The 14,075-nt window shown below is 44.2% G+C and overlaps 3 non-coding genes across 3 annotated transcripts; 2 read left to right on the forward strand and 1 right to left on the reverse strand.

The window, feature by feature from the left end:
• The first annotated feature begins 237 nt into the window (after positions 1 to 237).
• On the forward strand, positions 238 to 535 carry LOC147236104 (signal recognition particle RNA). Its single transcript, XR_015109028.1, has one exon.
• Positions 536 to 7,274: 6,739 nt separating this feature from the next.
• LOC147236105 (signal recognition particle RNA) lies at positions 7,275 to 7,572 on the reverse strand. The gene has a single exon (XR_015109020.1).
• A 2,722-nt stretch (positions 7,573 to 10,294) lies between these two features.
• LOC147236106 (signal recognition particle RNA) lies at positions 10,295 to 10,592 on the forward strand. The gene has a single exon (XR_015109027.1).
• The last annotated feature ends 3,483 nt before the right edge of the window (positions 10,593 to 14,075 follow it).

Consider the following 14,075-nt stretch of genomic DNA (forward strand, 5'->3'; position numbering starts at 1 on the left):
AAGATATCTTTTACAAAATTAACAAGTGATCGTTCGGTCAGTGAACGAACAATCATGACATCATGAAGAGAAATCAACCTGCCTTCCAGGTCACAAAACACGAGCAAGATGGAATTCAACTTTCTAAGCAGCGGCGTACATGGTGTAATTCCCAGTTTATCCGCTAGGTGTCGCTGTTTCTCCGTGATGGCGTCATGACCGTGAGGCTCAAACGGAAGTTGTTCGCACCGGTGTGTCGCCGGGCGCCGTGGCGCGCGCCTGTAATCCCAGTTTCCGGGAGGCTGAGGCTGCGGATCGCCGGGCCTCAGGAGCTCTGAACCGCGGACGGCTGTGCCGATCGGGCGTCCGCGCTAAGCTCGGTACCGATACGGAGCTCCCGGGGGAGCCCGGGAGCCCCGGGTCGTCTAAGGAGGGGCGCACCGGCCCAGGCCGGGAACGGAGCAGGTCAAAGCCCCCGTGCCGCCCGGTAGCGGGATCGCGCCCGTGAAGAGTCGTCGCGGTGCAGCCTGAGTCATCCGGCGAGACGCAGACTTTTAACACTCTCTCTTTCACTGGCAACACACACACCGGCAGCACCGAGTCCCCGCACCTCACACACACTTCATACATCTTCTATTCAAGTGAGACAAACTCCATCTTTGGCCGTGCCTGCAGCGCCCCCTCCTGGTGGGAATGGGTTACTACAACTACTGCATGCATCCTTTGGGGAGCACAGCTTAATAAAGTCTATTGATCCATATCAAAATTGAACAAAGCGTTTTTTCACTATTCATCAGCGGGTTTTTGAATAAAAAAAAAAATTTCTTGAGCGTAAAAGGTCCTCTGCTTGGCCTTTGGGACATACGGTCAGGATTTGCCGCGGGCATCATCCCGCCGGGGGGGAGCGGCCTCACGGCAGACCCCGAGCGGATAGCGGCTACGGAAAGGCAACGTTGTCAAGTTATCTAAAAAATATATTTGTGAAAAATATCTTTTGACATCGACAACACGCTCGTTGAAACAGGTGGAGTAGGTTCAATCGCAATAAAGTTGGTGAATTATAAGCTTTTAACCCGTTTTCTCGTGTTGTTTTCGGAGTTAGCTTCCGAAACGAATTCGTGACGCCAGCTAGCTGTGTTCAGTTCAGTCAACGACTCTTTAGTTTTAAAAAGTGTGACCGTAAAAAATATCAAAAACGCGGTTCTTATGAACGTCCCTCTCTTAAATTGCTCAACTTAAACCCTCACTTATTTTGTTATTATTTTATGAATAGATATGCTTGTATAACGAGTCCCGTTTCCAGGGGATTGGGATGCATTCAAAGGCACTGGAAAAAAACAAAATCGCTTGTTTGTATGAAATAGACTCCCACCAATTAATTCTATAAAATGTCCTGCCAGTAATTTTGTTTTTCATATGATGAGTTAAGCTGGCAAACAAATACCCAGATACCCAAACTCTCGTGATATTCCCCTTGACCCACCCCGGGCTGATAGAAAGTACATTTCTTGTCAAATCCCGCTGTTTTCCGTTGCACTTGAAGTGCACTTTCTCTGTTCACCAGTTAGTTGCTGGTGATTGCTTTCAGAAATGCTGGAATTAAACATTAAACAGCATCTCAAAGACTAATTTACTGAAAATCTTGTTTACAATACGCCTGAAAATGATTGAAGATATTACTCAAATTCAATGGTAAAAGGGAGCAAAAAGTGCACTGGTTATGTCGTCAGGGTGACGGGTTGACAATGAAATTTAAGAATTAACTTTCACTGGAATTAACAGCAAAGAAGAAGGATTTCTAAACTCTTCACATGATTTGGAAATAATCTCAGCTCATAGATCTGGGACATTGTGTTAGCAGGGTTTGTATCATCTTGAGTTGCCTGAATTGTTGCACTATTAACAAATTAGTTAAGTTATAACCCCCGAACAGTCAGTACAGTCATGGGCAAGGAAAACTATTATGTATTTTCTTCTCCGCCGGGGTCCATTCTGAATTTAAAAAGCAGATTAATTCTGGGATAAATGCAGTGTATTTCCTGGTGCTTGAAGTACTAAGAACAGGTTCATATTGTGTGGCATATCTATAATCCAATCATATACACCCCCTTTTATAGAATACTTTGTAAATGACGTTTGTAAAATTCATGAATTGATGATTTTCAAACTTTAGGCCCTCATTTTAATCAAAGTTTTACATCTTGATGTTACAAGTTTCAGGCAAAGCCATTTTCCCCAAAGTCAGGGGTCGTCAACCTGTGGCCGAGAGCCACATGCGGTGTGTTCGTCCCTCTGCTGTGGCCCCCTGTGGCTTTTAAAAATAAATATTATTCAATTTGAATGTACTCTATTTTGGTTCCTTATTTTTATATTGTAATTCCAAATTTGAATATGTAATTTTTTAATATTAAAATAAAACAATTTATTTCTTGTCGCAACAACCTAACATTTATTGAGCCTTGACAACCATGAAGAGCAGACGCTGGGCACTGAGGTTCAGGAGCCATAATCACATTAACCAGCTAAACAAAATATTTTAATCAGCTATTTAATTTGCAGATATATATTTTGCAATTTTCAGTGAAAAAAAAAATTTTCACACATTTTTTTATTGTCAGTAATTTTTTTTTTTTGTGAATCTTACAGGTTGGTCAACACTTGAAAATGTGTTTACGACGATACAGAGAACATCATTTGGAACAAATTCTGTCTGAAGCTTCTGCACGAGAGCTTTGACCGCACAGGAGGTAAATCCATCAACGATGTCCGGCTCACAGGCATGTCAGTGCTACCACGTGTGGACAAATAGCCGCCCAGAGCTCCTCAGCTTCACCCAGGAAATCAACAAGCTTCTGACGGAACTGCAAAGGAGCTACAATCTGCTGCTGTTGACCAACGGGAAAGCTCAGTTGCAGAAGAAGAAGGTGAAGGCAGCGGGGTGTGCCGAGGTCTTTGACGTCTCTATCTTTGGTCTGTGTTTTGAAAAGCTGCAGGTCGAGGACGCGAGCCTGCGGGATGGTCAGAGACCAGAGAAGATATCGGGCGCCAGTTCTTCCAGCCCAGGTTCCATCTGCTCCTCTGGCTCTTTAAGGGACATTAACCACTGGAGGGCAGAGTGGTCATTTGGGACAGTGAAGGTCAGGCCGCAAGGATACTATCGGAAGTGGCATGTTGCTCTCACAAAAGCAAGAAGTTCTCTACGTGTCATGCCAGGGGAAGTCGGCAGGGGCGGTTCTTGATCGGCCGAGCATGACAGCTGTCAATGTTGTGCTGCACTAGGTGTGTCAGGTCCACTTCCTCCTCCATCAGGGCAAAAATGTCCTTAAATTCCAGCAGCACCTGCCACAGCTCCTCCTCCTGCTGCCTGGGGTCTAAATTTCCACAGTTGCTCTGCCATATGTGGCGCTTACTACAAATATAATAGGATTTGGACCAGGACTTGATTCAGAGGAAGAGCAGTTGAAGCGGTTATAAGATAAAGAGACACCACAGACATATAGTTAGTTTAAATACCGGCTTGCTTATCAAAAAGAACTAAAGTAGTAAGAAATAGTAGTCATCATAAATCGGTGCCATATAGACATTTATACAGACAGCATCGAGTACCGTATTTTCCGCACTATAAGGCGCACCGCATTATAAGGCGCATAGAATAGAAACTACTGTAGTGGCTTGGGTTGCGTTATGCATCCACTAGATGAAGCTGCGCTAAAGGGAATGTTAATAAAACAGTCAGATAAGTAAGGCAAACTTTATCAATAAAATACAAACCAGCGTTCTAACAACTCCGTTCACTCCTAAAATTAATCAGCAGCTGTTTTTTTTTCTTTCCAGAGGTAATGTCAGTGACATAGTATTTTCGCAACACAGTGTATCTTTTAACAACAGCAAGGTATGACGGGTAGTGCAACCATTTTATCACATAGTGGAGGAGAACTTTTCCTCGATTCATTGAACATGTAAAAGAAACAATCTGATACCATTACGGAAAAATCAAAGTTAGTGCAATCACAATATGGTAACTCTTGAAATAGTGCAAAGCAATAACAATATAACAATAACACATCGTTGTTCAAACGTTTATGTCCGTATCCATAATATGACCAACCTTTTTCAGCTGTAAACACACAAAAGGAACATGTAAGGCTCACTTAATCAGTTCATTCCTCATCCACGAATCCCACGAAATCTTCTTTTTAGTGTCTGAATTGAACGGTTGGGCGAGTACGGCATCCAACATGCCCGGCTCCGCCTTGTCAAAGTCGTCATTATTCGAGTCAGTGTCGCCGCTGTTGCCTGGCAGTTCAGTGGCAATTCCTGCCTTCCTGAAATCTCGGACCGCAGTCGAGACTGATATATCAGCCCAGGCATTTGCGATCCACTGGCAGATAGTGGCGTATGTTGTTCGGCCCCGTCTTGGTGAATGTGTGTTCGCCTCCTGTCATCTGCTGCTCCCATGCAGTTCGCAGTCTAGCTTTGAATGCCCTGTTGATACCAATATTAAGCAGATGGAGCTCTTTTACCAATCCAGCCGGAATGACAGCAAGCATTGAATAAGTGTCCACTTGTTGTCTGACACCATTGATAATATGGGAGCGCATGGATCAATAGGGATGGAGCTGTGTGGAAAAAGCCATCTGGTCTCTTGATGTAAATTTCTCTCAACCAGTCACTCATCTTTTCTTCATCCATCCATCCCTTCAAGCTAGCTTTAATGACGACGCCGGCTGGAAAGTTTTGTTTTGGCAAGGTCTTGAAAATAACCATGGGTGGAAGTTTCTGGCCATTAGCCTGGCAGGCGAGAACTACAGTGAAGAAGGACTTCTCATTCCCTGTGGTGCGAACATTCACCGTACGGTTTTATCCACAGTGCGGTTCACGGGAATATCAAGGGTGAGTGGAACCTCGTCCATGGTGATGGTGTGCTCTGATGTGATCTTTTTTCGCAGTATGCGTGGAAAGAGGCCAGCTTTTTTTGGTCATCTTTTGGCAGAGTCTGCAAAACAGTAGTTCGTTAGCGGATGGAAAGATTACGTCTTCATGAACTGAAAGCACCAAGACATCTGTTGTGGGGCCACGAGTTTATCCCATTTCAGTCCCAAGTTTTTGACGCGTGCATTTACCGCTGCTCAGAAATCATTCCCCCTTGTTGTCCCTTTCACTGACCGTTTCATCTTCCATAATTTTGAAGTCTTCGTTGATCCCCCGCATGAAGACGAGCAGCTGGGCAGTGTCCTGTATATATCACAGCTTTTGTCTAAAGCAGCGGTAGGGAACCTATGGCTCGCGAGCCATATATGGCTCTTCCGGTGACGGCATATGGCTCCCAGACAATTTTGGATTAAAAAAAGTAAAAATCAGTTTGTAACTGATTTTAAAATACTTGTGATATTTCTTCATAATGCTGTGTCGTTTTAATGTGAACTGAAAATAGTTTTGAAGATAAATTTCACGAGCTTCCGAGCATGTCCGGGTCATTGTAAAGGTGAAGAAATTAATTTTGTCAGATAGCCAAATAGCTTATCCGCGTAAACCCTCGTAACGGAAAAGATGGCGTGAAGGAAAAAAGACGATGATTACCGTGCATTCCAGGCTACGTGGACAGAGACATTTGCATTTGGATCTGCGGTATGTCTTATATGCTATGATTAAAAATGAACAAATCCATGCAGTACCAGAGGTCGCATTAAAAGTAAGACATATTTAATTTATCAGACGTTGAAAATACTATATGGCTCTCGATGAAATATATTTAGAAATATTTGGCTTTTATGGCTCTCCCAGTCAAAAAGGTTCCCGACCCCTGGTCTAAAGCCAGGGAAAAGTACTCAATCATTCAGGCTGTCCTTCAGTTGTAGCTCCAGGTTTTGCTACGTCCTCAGTGGGAAAGGGAGACGTTCTCAAAAGCACAGAAGAGTCCACCGAACACTCCTTCATAAACTCCTAAACAGAAAATGGTTTGCTCTTTCTAGCAATCTTGTGAGATATGACAAAACTTGTTTTGACCGCTGCACCTCTGGATGCCGAGCGTTTTGTAAAAAGTGTTTTTTGTGTTTGCAACTTGGTTGGGAATACAGACGACTCAGTGGCACGTCCTTTATTCTAATAAATTCTTGTTTTTCTCATCGTGTTTAGTCACGTAGTGACGGTGGAGATCGTAATCCTTTAACACAGCCACTTGTGGAAAACAAACTAAACACACGACTTTACCTTTGACTTCTGTGAACGAATATTTCGCTGTGCTTCCCTCGTTGTCCGTAAAAAAAAAAAAGATGTTCCTGTTTACTCTTGGAATGAATGTCCTTCAATACTCTGAAATTCAGGGTTCTTCCTTTGTTGACTCATTTTAATTGCGTGAATTGTACATTAAAATGTTTTTAGTGAATTTATTTCTTTTACTGTGTTCTTGACTTTTCTGTACTTTTGACTGTTTTAATGTGAGTTTTTTGCCTATAATTGAGGCAAACTATTTCAAGCTGAAATAAAGCTTATATCTAATGTTCAAAAGTTTATACAGCAGGTCTACTTTTAAGTTTGTTGTTGTTGTTTTAAGTATGTTTTTGTTGTCTTCACTTTTAATTTGTTTGATTTCTCTGAAGCCCTGTGCAGGAAACCAACCAAATCTACAAACCTCAACGTGAATTTCAGCTCCATCTGGCCGCTTCCAGTCAATCCTGTGTCCAGCGGCTTTGCAAGCATCACTACAGTACATTAATATCGTCCTTGAAATGTCATTTTAAAATACTGTCTCAGATATTCATTTTATGTGAACTGGGGCTGCAAGATGCTCCCTGAAAAGCCAATCTGATCCTGGAATAAAATATTAATTCTCATGCAGGGTTATCCTGTAACATGGAAAACACTTTTTGGCTTTATGGTACTATTTCTATCTTCTTTTTTAAGACACAGAGTTGTTAATATAATCAATCTTGTTGCCAAATGGCTTAGAGGTGTGTGTCATTCTAACGTGTACAAGAAAGCACTTAATTTGCTTGCTAATATGTGTAAATTATTGATTTTATCCAAAATATCCAAAAATAAATATTGTACCTCATTAAAAAAGCTTTTCTCGTCAGAAAATCGTTTGTCTTTTTTTTTTTAAATCACAAATATCAAGTTGATGGAGCTGCTTTGTTGTAGTGGCCAGTAATAATCCATCTCCGCCAGGAGGGGGCGCTGCAGGCGCGGCCAGAATATAAGAGTTTGTCTCACTTGAATAGAAGATGTATGAAGTGTGTGAGAGTGTGTGTGATACGGTGCTGCCGGTGTGTGTGTTTCCAGTGAAAGAGTGTGTAAAAAGTCTGCGTCTCGCCGGATGACTCAGGCTGCTCCGCGGCGACTATTCACGGGCGCGATCCCGCTACCGGTCGGCACGGGGGCTTTGACCTGCTCCGTTCCCGGCCTGGGCCGGTGCGCCCCTCCTTAGACGACCCGGGGCTCCCGGGCTCCCCCGGGAGCTCCGTATCGGTACCGAGCTTAGCGCGGACGCCCGATCGGCACAGCCGTCCGCGGCTCAGAGCTCCTGAGGCCCGACGATCCGCAGCCTCAGCCTCCCGGAAACTGGGATTACAGGCGCGCGCCACGGCGCCCGGCGACACACCGGCGCGAGCAGCCTCCGTTTGAGCCTCACGGTCATGACGTCATCACAATGAACAGTGACATCTAGTGGACAAACTGGGAATTACAACATGTACGACGCTGCTGCTGCTGAGTGGTGATTTCAAACTTTTTGCTGTTTTGGGACCTGGAAAGCAGCTTGATTTCACTTCATGACGTCACGATCACACACGATCTCCGACGCAAATGCCAATCGAAGTTCGGACCGACAGACCGAACGATCAATTCTTAATTTTGGAACAGATATCTTGAAAAGTGGGTTTAACAAGGATAGAGACTGACCTCGAACAGATCCTTTATATTGATTTATTCATGTCCAATTCCAAAAATATACAGATATAAAGTGTTGTGTATAATCAAGGCCTGGTTTACATGTGATGTTCCCCCATCGTGCGCAAGTGGTGTGTAACAGCGCCATCTATTGGACAAACCTGGAATTACACCACGTAAGCCGCCGCCGCCGCTGTGAACCTTGATTTCAAACTTGTTCGTGTTTTGAGACCTGGAAGGCAGCTTGATTTCACTTCATGACGTCATGATCACTCACGATCTGCGACGCAAATGCCAATCGAAGTTCGGACCGACACACCGAACGATCAATTCTTAATTTTGGAAAAGATATCTTGAAAACTGGGTTAAACAAGGATAGAGACTGACCTCGATCAGATCCATTATATTGATTTATTCATGTCAGATTCCAAAAATATACAGATATAAAGTGTTGTGTATAATCGAGGCCTGGTTTACGTGTGATGTTCCCCCATCGTCCGCAAGTGGTGTGTAACAGCGCCATCTAGTGGACAAACCTGGAATTACACCACGTAAGCCGCCGCCGCTGTGAACCTTGATTTCAAACTTGTTCGTGTTTTGAGACCTGGAAGGCAGCTTGATTTCACTTCATGACGTCATGATCACTCACGATCTCCGACGCAAATGCCAATCGAAGATCTGACCGACTGACCGAACGATTAATTCTTAATTTTGGAACAGATAGATCGTGTGTGATCATGACATCATGAAGTGAAATCAAGCTGCCTTCCAGGTCTCAAAACACGAACAAGTTTGAAATCAAGGTTCACAGCGGCGAAGGCGGTTTACATGGTGTAATTCCCGGTTTGTCTTCTAGATGGCGCTGTTTCACCCTCACTTGCGGACGATGGGGGAACATCACATGTTAACCAGGCCTCGATTATACACAACACTTTAACTCTGTATATTTTTGGAATCTGACATGAATAAATCAATATAATGGATCTGTTCGAGGTCAGTCTCTATCCTTGTGTAACCCACTTTTCAAGATATCTGTTCCAAAATTAAGAATTGATCGTTCGGTCTGTCAGTCCGAACTTCGATTGGCATTTGCGTCGGAGATCGTGTGTGATCGTGACGTCATGAAGTGAAATCAAGCTGCCTTCCAGGTCCCAAAACACTGAAAAGTTTGAAATCAAGGTTCACAGCGGCGGCGGCGTACACATTGTACTTCCCAGTTTGTCCACTAGATGGCGCCGTTTCACCCCCACTTGCGGACGAAGGGGGGACATCATATGTTAACCAGGCCTCGATTATACACAACACTTTATATCTGTATATTTTTGGAATCTGATTCCAATAGATCAATATAATGGATCTGATCGAGGTCAGTCTCTATCCTTGTCAGGAAGTTAAACCTACTTTTCAAGATATCTTTTCCAAAATTAAGAATTGATCGTTCGGTATGTTGGTCCGAACTTCGATTGGCATTTGCGTCGGAGATCGTGAGTGATCATGACGTCATGAAGTGAAATCAAGCTGCCTTCCAGGTCTCAAAACACTAAAAAGTTTGAAATCAAGGTTCACAGCGGCGGCGGCTTACGTGGTGTAATTCCCAGTTTGTCCACTAGATGGCGCTGTTTCACCCCCGCTCGCGGACGATGGGGGAACATCACACGTAAACCAGGCCTCGATTATACACAACACTTTATATCTGTATATTTTTGGAATCTGACATGAATAAATCAATATAATGGATCTGATCGAGGTCAGTCTCTATCCTTGTGTAACCCACTTTTCAAGATATCTGTTCCAAAATTAAGAATTGATCGTTCGGTTTGTCGGTCCGAACTTCGATTGGCATTTGCGTCGGAGATCGTGTGTGATCGTGACGTCATGAAGTGAAATCAAGCTGCCTTCCAGGGCCCAAAACACGAGCAAGTTTGAAATCAAGGTTCACAGCGGCGGCGGCGGCTTACGTGGTGTAATTCCAGGTTTGTCCAATAGATGGCGCTGTTACACACCACTTGCGCACGATGGGGGAACATCACATGTAAACCAGGCCTTGATTATACACAACACTTTATATCTGTATATTTTTGGAATTGGACATGAATAAATCAATATAAAGGATCTGTTCGAGGTCAGTCTCTATCCTTGTTAAACCCACTTTTCAAGATATCTGTTCCAAAATTAAGAATTGATCGTTCGGTCTGTCGGTCCGAACTTCGATTGGCATTTGCGTCGGAGATCGTGTGTGATCGTGACGTCATGAAGTGAAATCAAGCTGCTTTCCAGGTCCCAAAACAGCAAAAAGTTTGAAATCACCACTCAGCAGCAGCAGCGTCGTACATGTTGTAATTCCCAGTTTGTCCACTAGATGTCACTGTTCATTGTGATGACGTCATGACCGTGAGGCTCAAACGGAGGCTGCTCGCGCCGGTGTGTCGCCGGGCGCCGTGGCGCGCGCCTGTAATCCCAGTTTCCGGGAGGCTGAGGCTGTGGATCGTCGGGCCTCAGGAGCTCTGAGCCGCGGACGGCTGTGCCGATCGGGCGTCCGCGCTAAGCTCGGTACCGATACGGAGCTCCCGGGGGAGCCCGGGAGCCCCGGGTCGTATAAGGAGGGGCGCACCGGCCCAGGCCGGGAACGGAGCAGGTCAAAGCCCCCGTGCCGACCGGTAGCGGGATCGCGCCCGTGAATAGTCGCCGCGGAGCAGCCTGAGTCATCCGGCGAGACGCAGACTTTTTACACTCTCTCTTTCACTGGAAACACACACACCGGCAGCACCGAGTCCCCGCACCTCACGCACACTTCATAAATCTTGTATTCAAGTGAGACAAACTCTATCTTTTGGCCGCGCCTGCAGCGCCCCCTCCTGGTGGAGATGTGTTACTACAACCACGGCCGGAAAGCTGTGACTAAATGGTGAATCTTTAACTGTTGGAAATGTGACCATAAAAAGGTTTGAATGCAGTGTCACGCGTGTTTATGCTGTGGTGCTGATTCCGTCCACGTGCATTCAGATCTGTGACAACTGTTGGATTTAAACGCCACTTTTCAGTCCTTCATGAAAGGCCTGTCTTCAGTCTGTAGGTCCCAAAGTGTTTCTGCACGGTTCAAACTACTGATAAATTGGTAATTATCCCATCTTATTGTTCTTTTTGGATGTTTCCTACAAGGTTCGCCACTGTCAATGATCTCAGACAAATCCATCTTACCCTGTTCTCTCTCTCTGAACAATTCAGAGCAGAATTAAACGTCCCTCTACTCGTCTATGAGCCCTACATGGCTGTTCTACCACTCTGCAATCTTTGCTTAGGCTACAGGCGGCTTTCGGCAGCTCGAGCTTCTGATTGGTTACCGTTGCTTAAAAGTGAAGGTTTTCAGTTGTTGCTGGTTATGATATTGATCATAACTGGCCTACAAGTAGGATGGGAGAAGCCCTGAGTTTGAGTGGCAAAACCATGGAAATCATGAAAAAGCCCAGTTGTTGCAACAAGATTAAAAAACATTTATTCATTGTAAACTCTCAGCAGTAAGACGAAATTCTACAACTTTATTCATCTCGCTTTGTTACCTCAGGAACTCTGTTTGGTTTTCTTTACTTGGCGTTTCCTCCACTTCCGTACCATTGATTCATTCCTGTTGAATTCTTTCATGCTGCTCTGCTCCCATCCCAGGTTGGAACAATGTTGTGTTCCAGCACAACATGATGAGGGATCTAGAAGGGCCTCTATTGGGGGAGCAATTATTTTGGCTGGCGGGCCACATTTCTTGTTTCATTTTTATGCGCGAGCCAACGAGGTATGTAAATTCAACAAAATGAAAAGTGCAATTCAAATATTTAAGTTTTTGGCATTTTATTTCAACTTCAAATCATTAATCATCATAAGAATGTACCAACATTATTTTGTATGTAATCATCCATAACAAAATTAAACAAAAGCAAATATAAGAACTTTCTAAATTTAATATTGATTGAAAATACTTATCAAAATATTCAAAGAAAATAGATTTTGCAAAAAGGATGGAAATGGCTGTAGCGAACACCTTTTCCCAGAAAAAACAGGAACATAGGGCAACTTATAAGAGCGGAGGTAGGAGCACGCAGGTAGACTACATCTTGTATAGATGAGGTAACCTGAAAGAGATCAGTGACTGCAAAGTAGTTGTAGGTGAGAGTGTAGCCAGACAGCATAGGATGGTGGTTTGTAGGATGACTCTGGTGACAAGGAAGATGAAGAGGACAAAGGCAGAGCAGAGGACAAAGTGGTGGAAGCTGTAAAGAGAGAAGTGTTGTATGGTTTACAGGGACGAGTTGAGAAAGGCTCTGGGTGGTCAGGGAGAGCTTCCAGATGACTGGACAACTACAGCTAGTGTTATCAGGGAGACAGGTAGAAGAGTACTTGGTGTGTCACCTGGAAGGAAAGTAGATAAGGAGACTTGGTGGTGGAATGAGGAAGTGAAGGAGTATATACAGAGAAAGCTGTTAGCAAAGAAGTGGGACATTGAGAAGACTGAAGGGAACAGACAGGAGTACAGGGAGATACGATGTAAGGTAAAGATAGAGGTAGCAAAGGCAAAACAAAGGGCGTACGATGACTTGTATGCTCGGTTGGATAGTAAGGAGGGTGAGAATGATCTATACAGGTTGGCGAAACAGAGAGATAAAGATGGAAAGGATGTACAACAGGTCCGGGTGATTAAGGACAGAGATGTAAGATGCTAGAAGAGTGATGGGAAGATGGAAAGAGTACTTTGAAGAGCTGATGAATGTGGAAAATGAAAGAGAGGCAAGGGTAGAAGAGGTGACTATTGTAGACCACAAAGTAGCACAAATTAGTAAAAGTGAAGTGAGGAAGGCATTGAAGAGGATGAAGAATGGAAAGGCAGTTGGTCCTGATGATATACCTGTGGAGGTGTGGAAGTGTCTTGGAGAGGCAGCGGTAGATTTTCTGACTTGATTGTTCAACGGGATCTTAGAGAGTAAGAAGATGCCTGAAGAATGGGACGAAGTTTGATGGTGCCCATTTTTAAGAATAAAGGGGATGTGCAGAATTGTGGCAACTATAGAGGGATAAAGTTGATGAGCCATACAATGAAGTTATGGGAAAGAGTAGTGGAAACTAGACTGAGAGCAGAAGTCAGCATTTGTGAACACCAGTATGGCTTCAGACCTAGGAAGAGTACTACAGATGCAGTATTTGCGTTGAGAATGCTAATAGAAAAGTACAGAGAAGGCCAGAGGGAGCTGCATTGTGTTTATGTATATGACAGGGAGAGAAGAGAGAAGAGAGAAGAGTGCTGAGAGAAGAGTTCTGGTATTGTATGAGGAAATCTGGAGAGGCAGAGAAGTATGTTAAAATTGTGCAGGACATGTATGCTCGCTGTGAGACAGTGGTGCAGTGTGCTGTAGGGGTCACAGAGAACAGAGGCTTTGAGCCTTTTCTTGTTCGCAGTGGTGATGGACAGGCTGACAGATGAGGCTAGACAGGAATCTCCATGGACCATGATGTTTGCAGATGACACTGTAATCTGTCGTGAGAGCAGAAAACATGTAGAGGAAAATCTAGAGAGGTGGAAGTATGCTCTGGGAAGGAGAGGAATGAAATTTAGTCACAACAAGACAGAATATATGTGTGTGAATGAGAGGATCTCAGGTGTAATGGAGAAGCTACAGGGAGTGGAGATCAAGAAGTTGGGAGGATTTCAGGTACTTGAGGTCAACAGTCCAGATCAACGGAGAGTGTGGAAAAGAGGCAAAGAGACGGGCTCCGGCAGGTTGGAATGGGTGGAGAAAAGTGTCAGGGGTACGAAGAGATAGACAATCGTCCAGAATGAAAGGAAAGGTGGACAAGACGGTGGTGAGACCAGGGATGCTGTATGGACTAGAAACTGTTACAATGATCAAGACAGGATGCAGAGCTCCAGTTTGAAAAGATGAAGATGCTGAGGTTCTCTTTGGGAGTGACCAGGATGGGTCTATCTGAGAAACAGCACATGTTAGAATAATTCTACCATGTGCTGTTAGTTGTATCTCCCTGGGGACCCCTGGTAACAGAGGCCACCAACCTTTTTGAAACTGAGAGCTACTTCATGGGTATTGAGTCATATGAAGGGCTAGTTTCAAAGGCTCTCCTGAAATAACACATTTGCTCAGTTTGCCTTAAGTTATATATTATCAATAATTATTAATGATACTCACCTATGTGAAGACACTGATCACGTT

The sequence above is a fragment of the Fistularia commersonii genome, chromosome 2 (genome assembly GCF_037954325.1).
Source record: "Fistularia commersonii isolate RoL2024-O1a breed Wild chromosome 2, RoL_Fcom_v1.0, whole genome shotgun sequence".
Classification (NCBI taxonomy): Eukaryota; Metazoa; Chordata; class Actinopteri; order Syngnathiformes; family Fistulariidae; genus Fistularia; species Fistularia commersonii.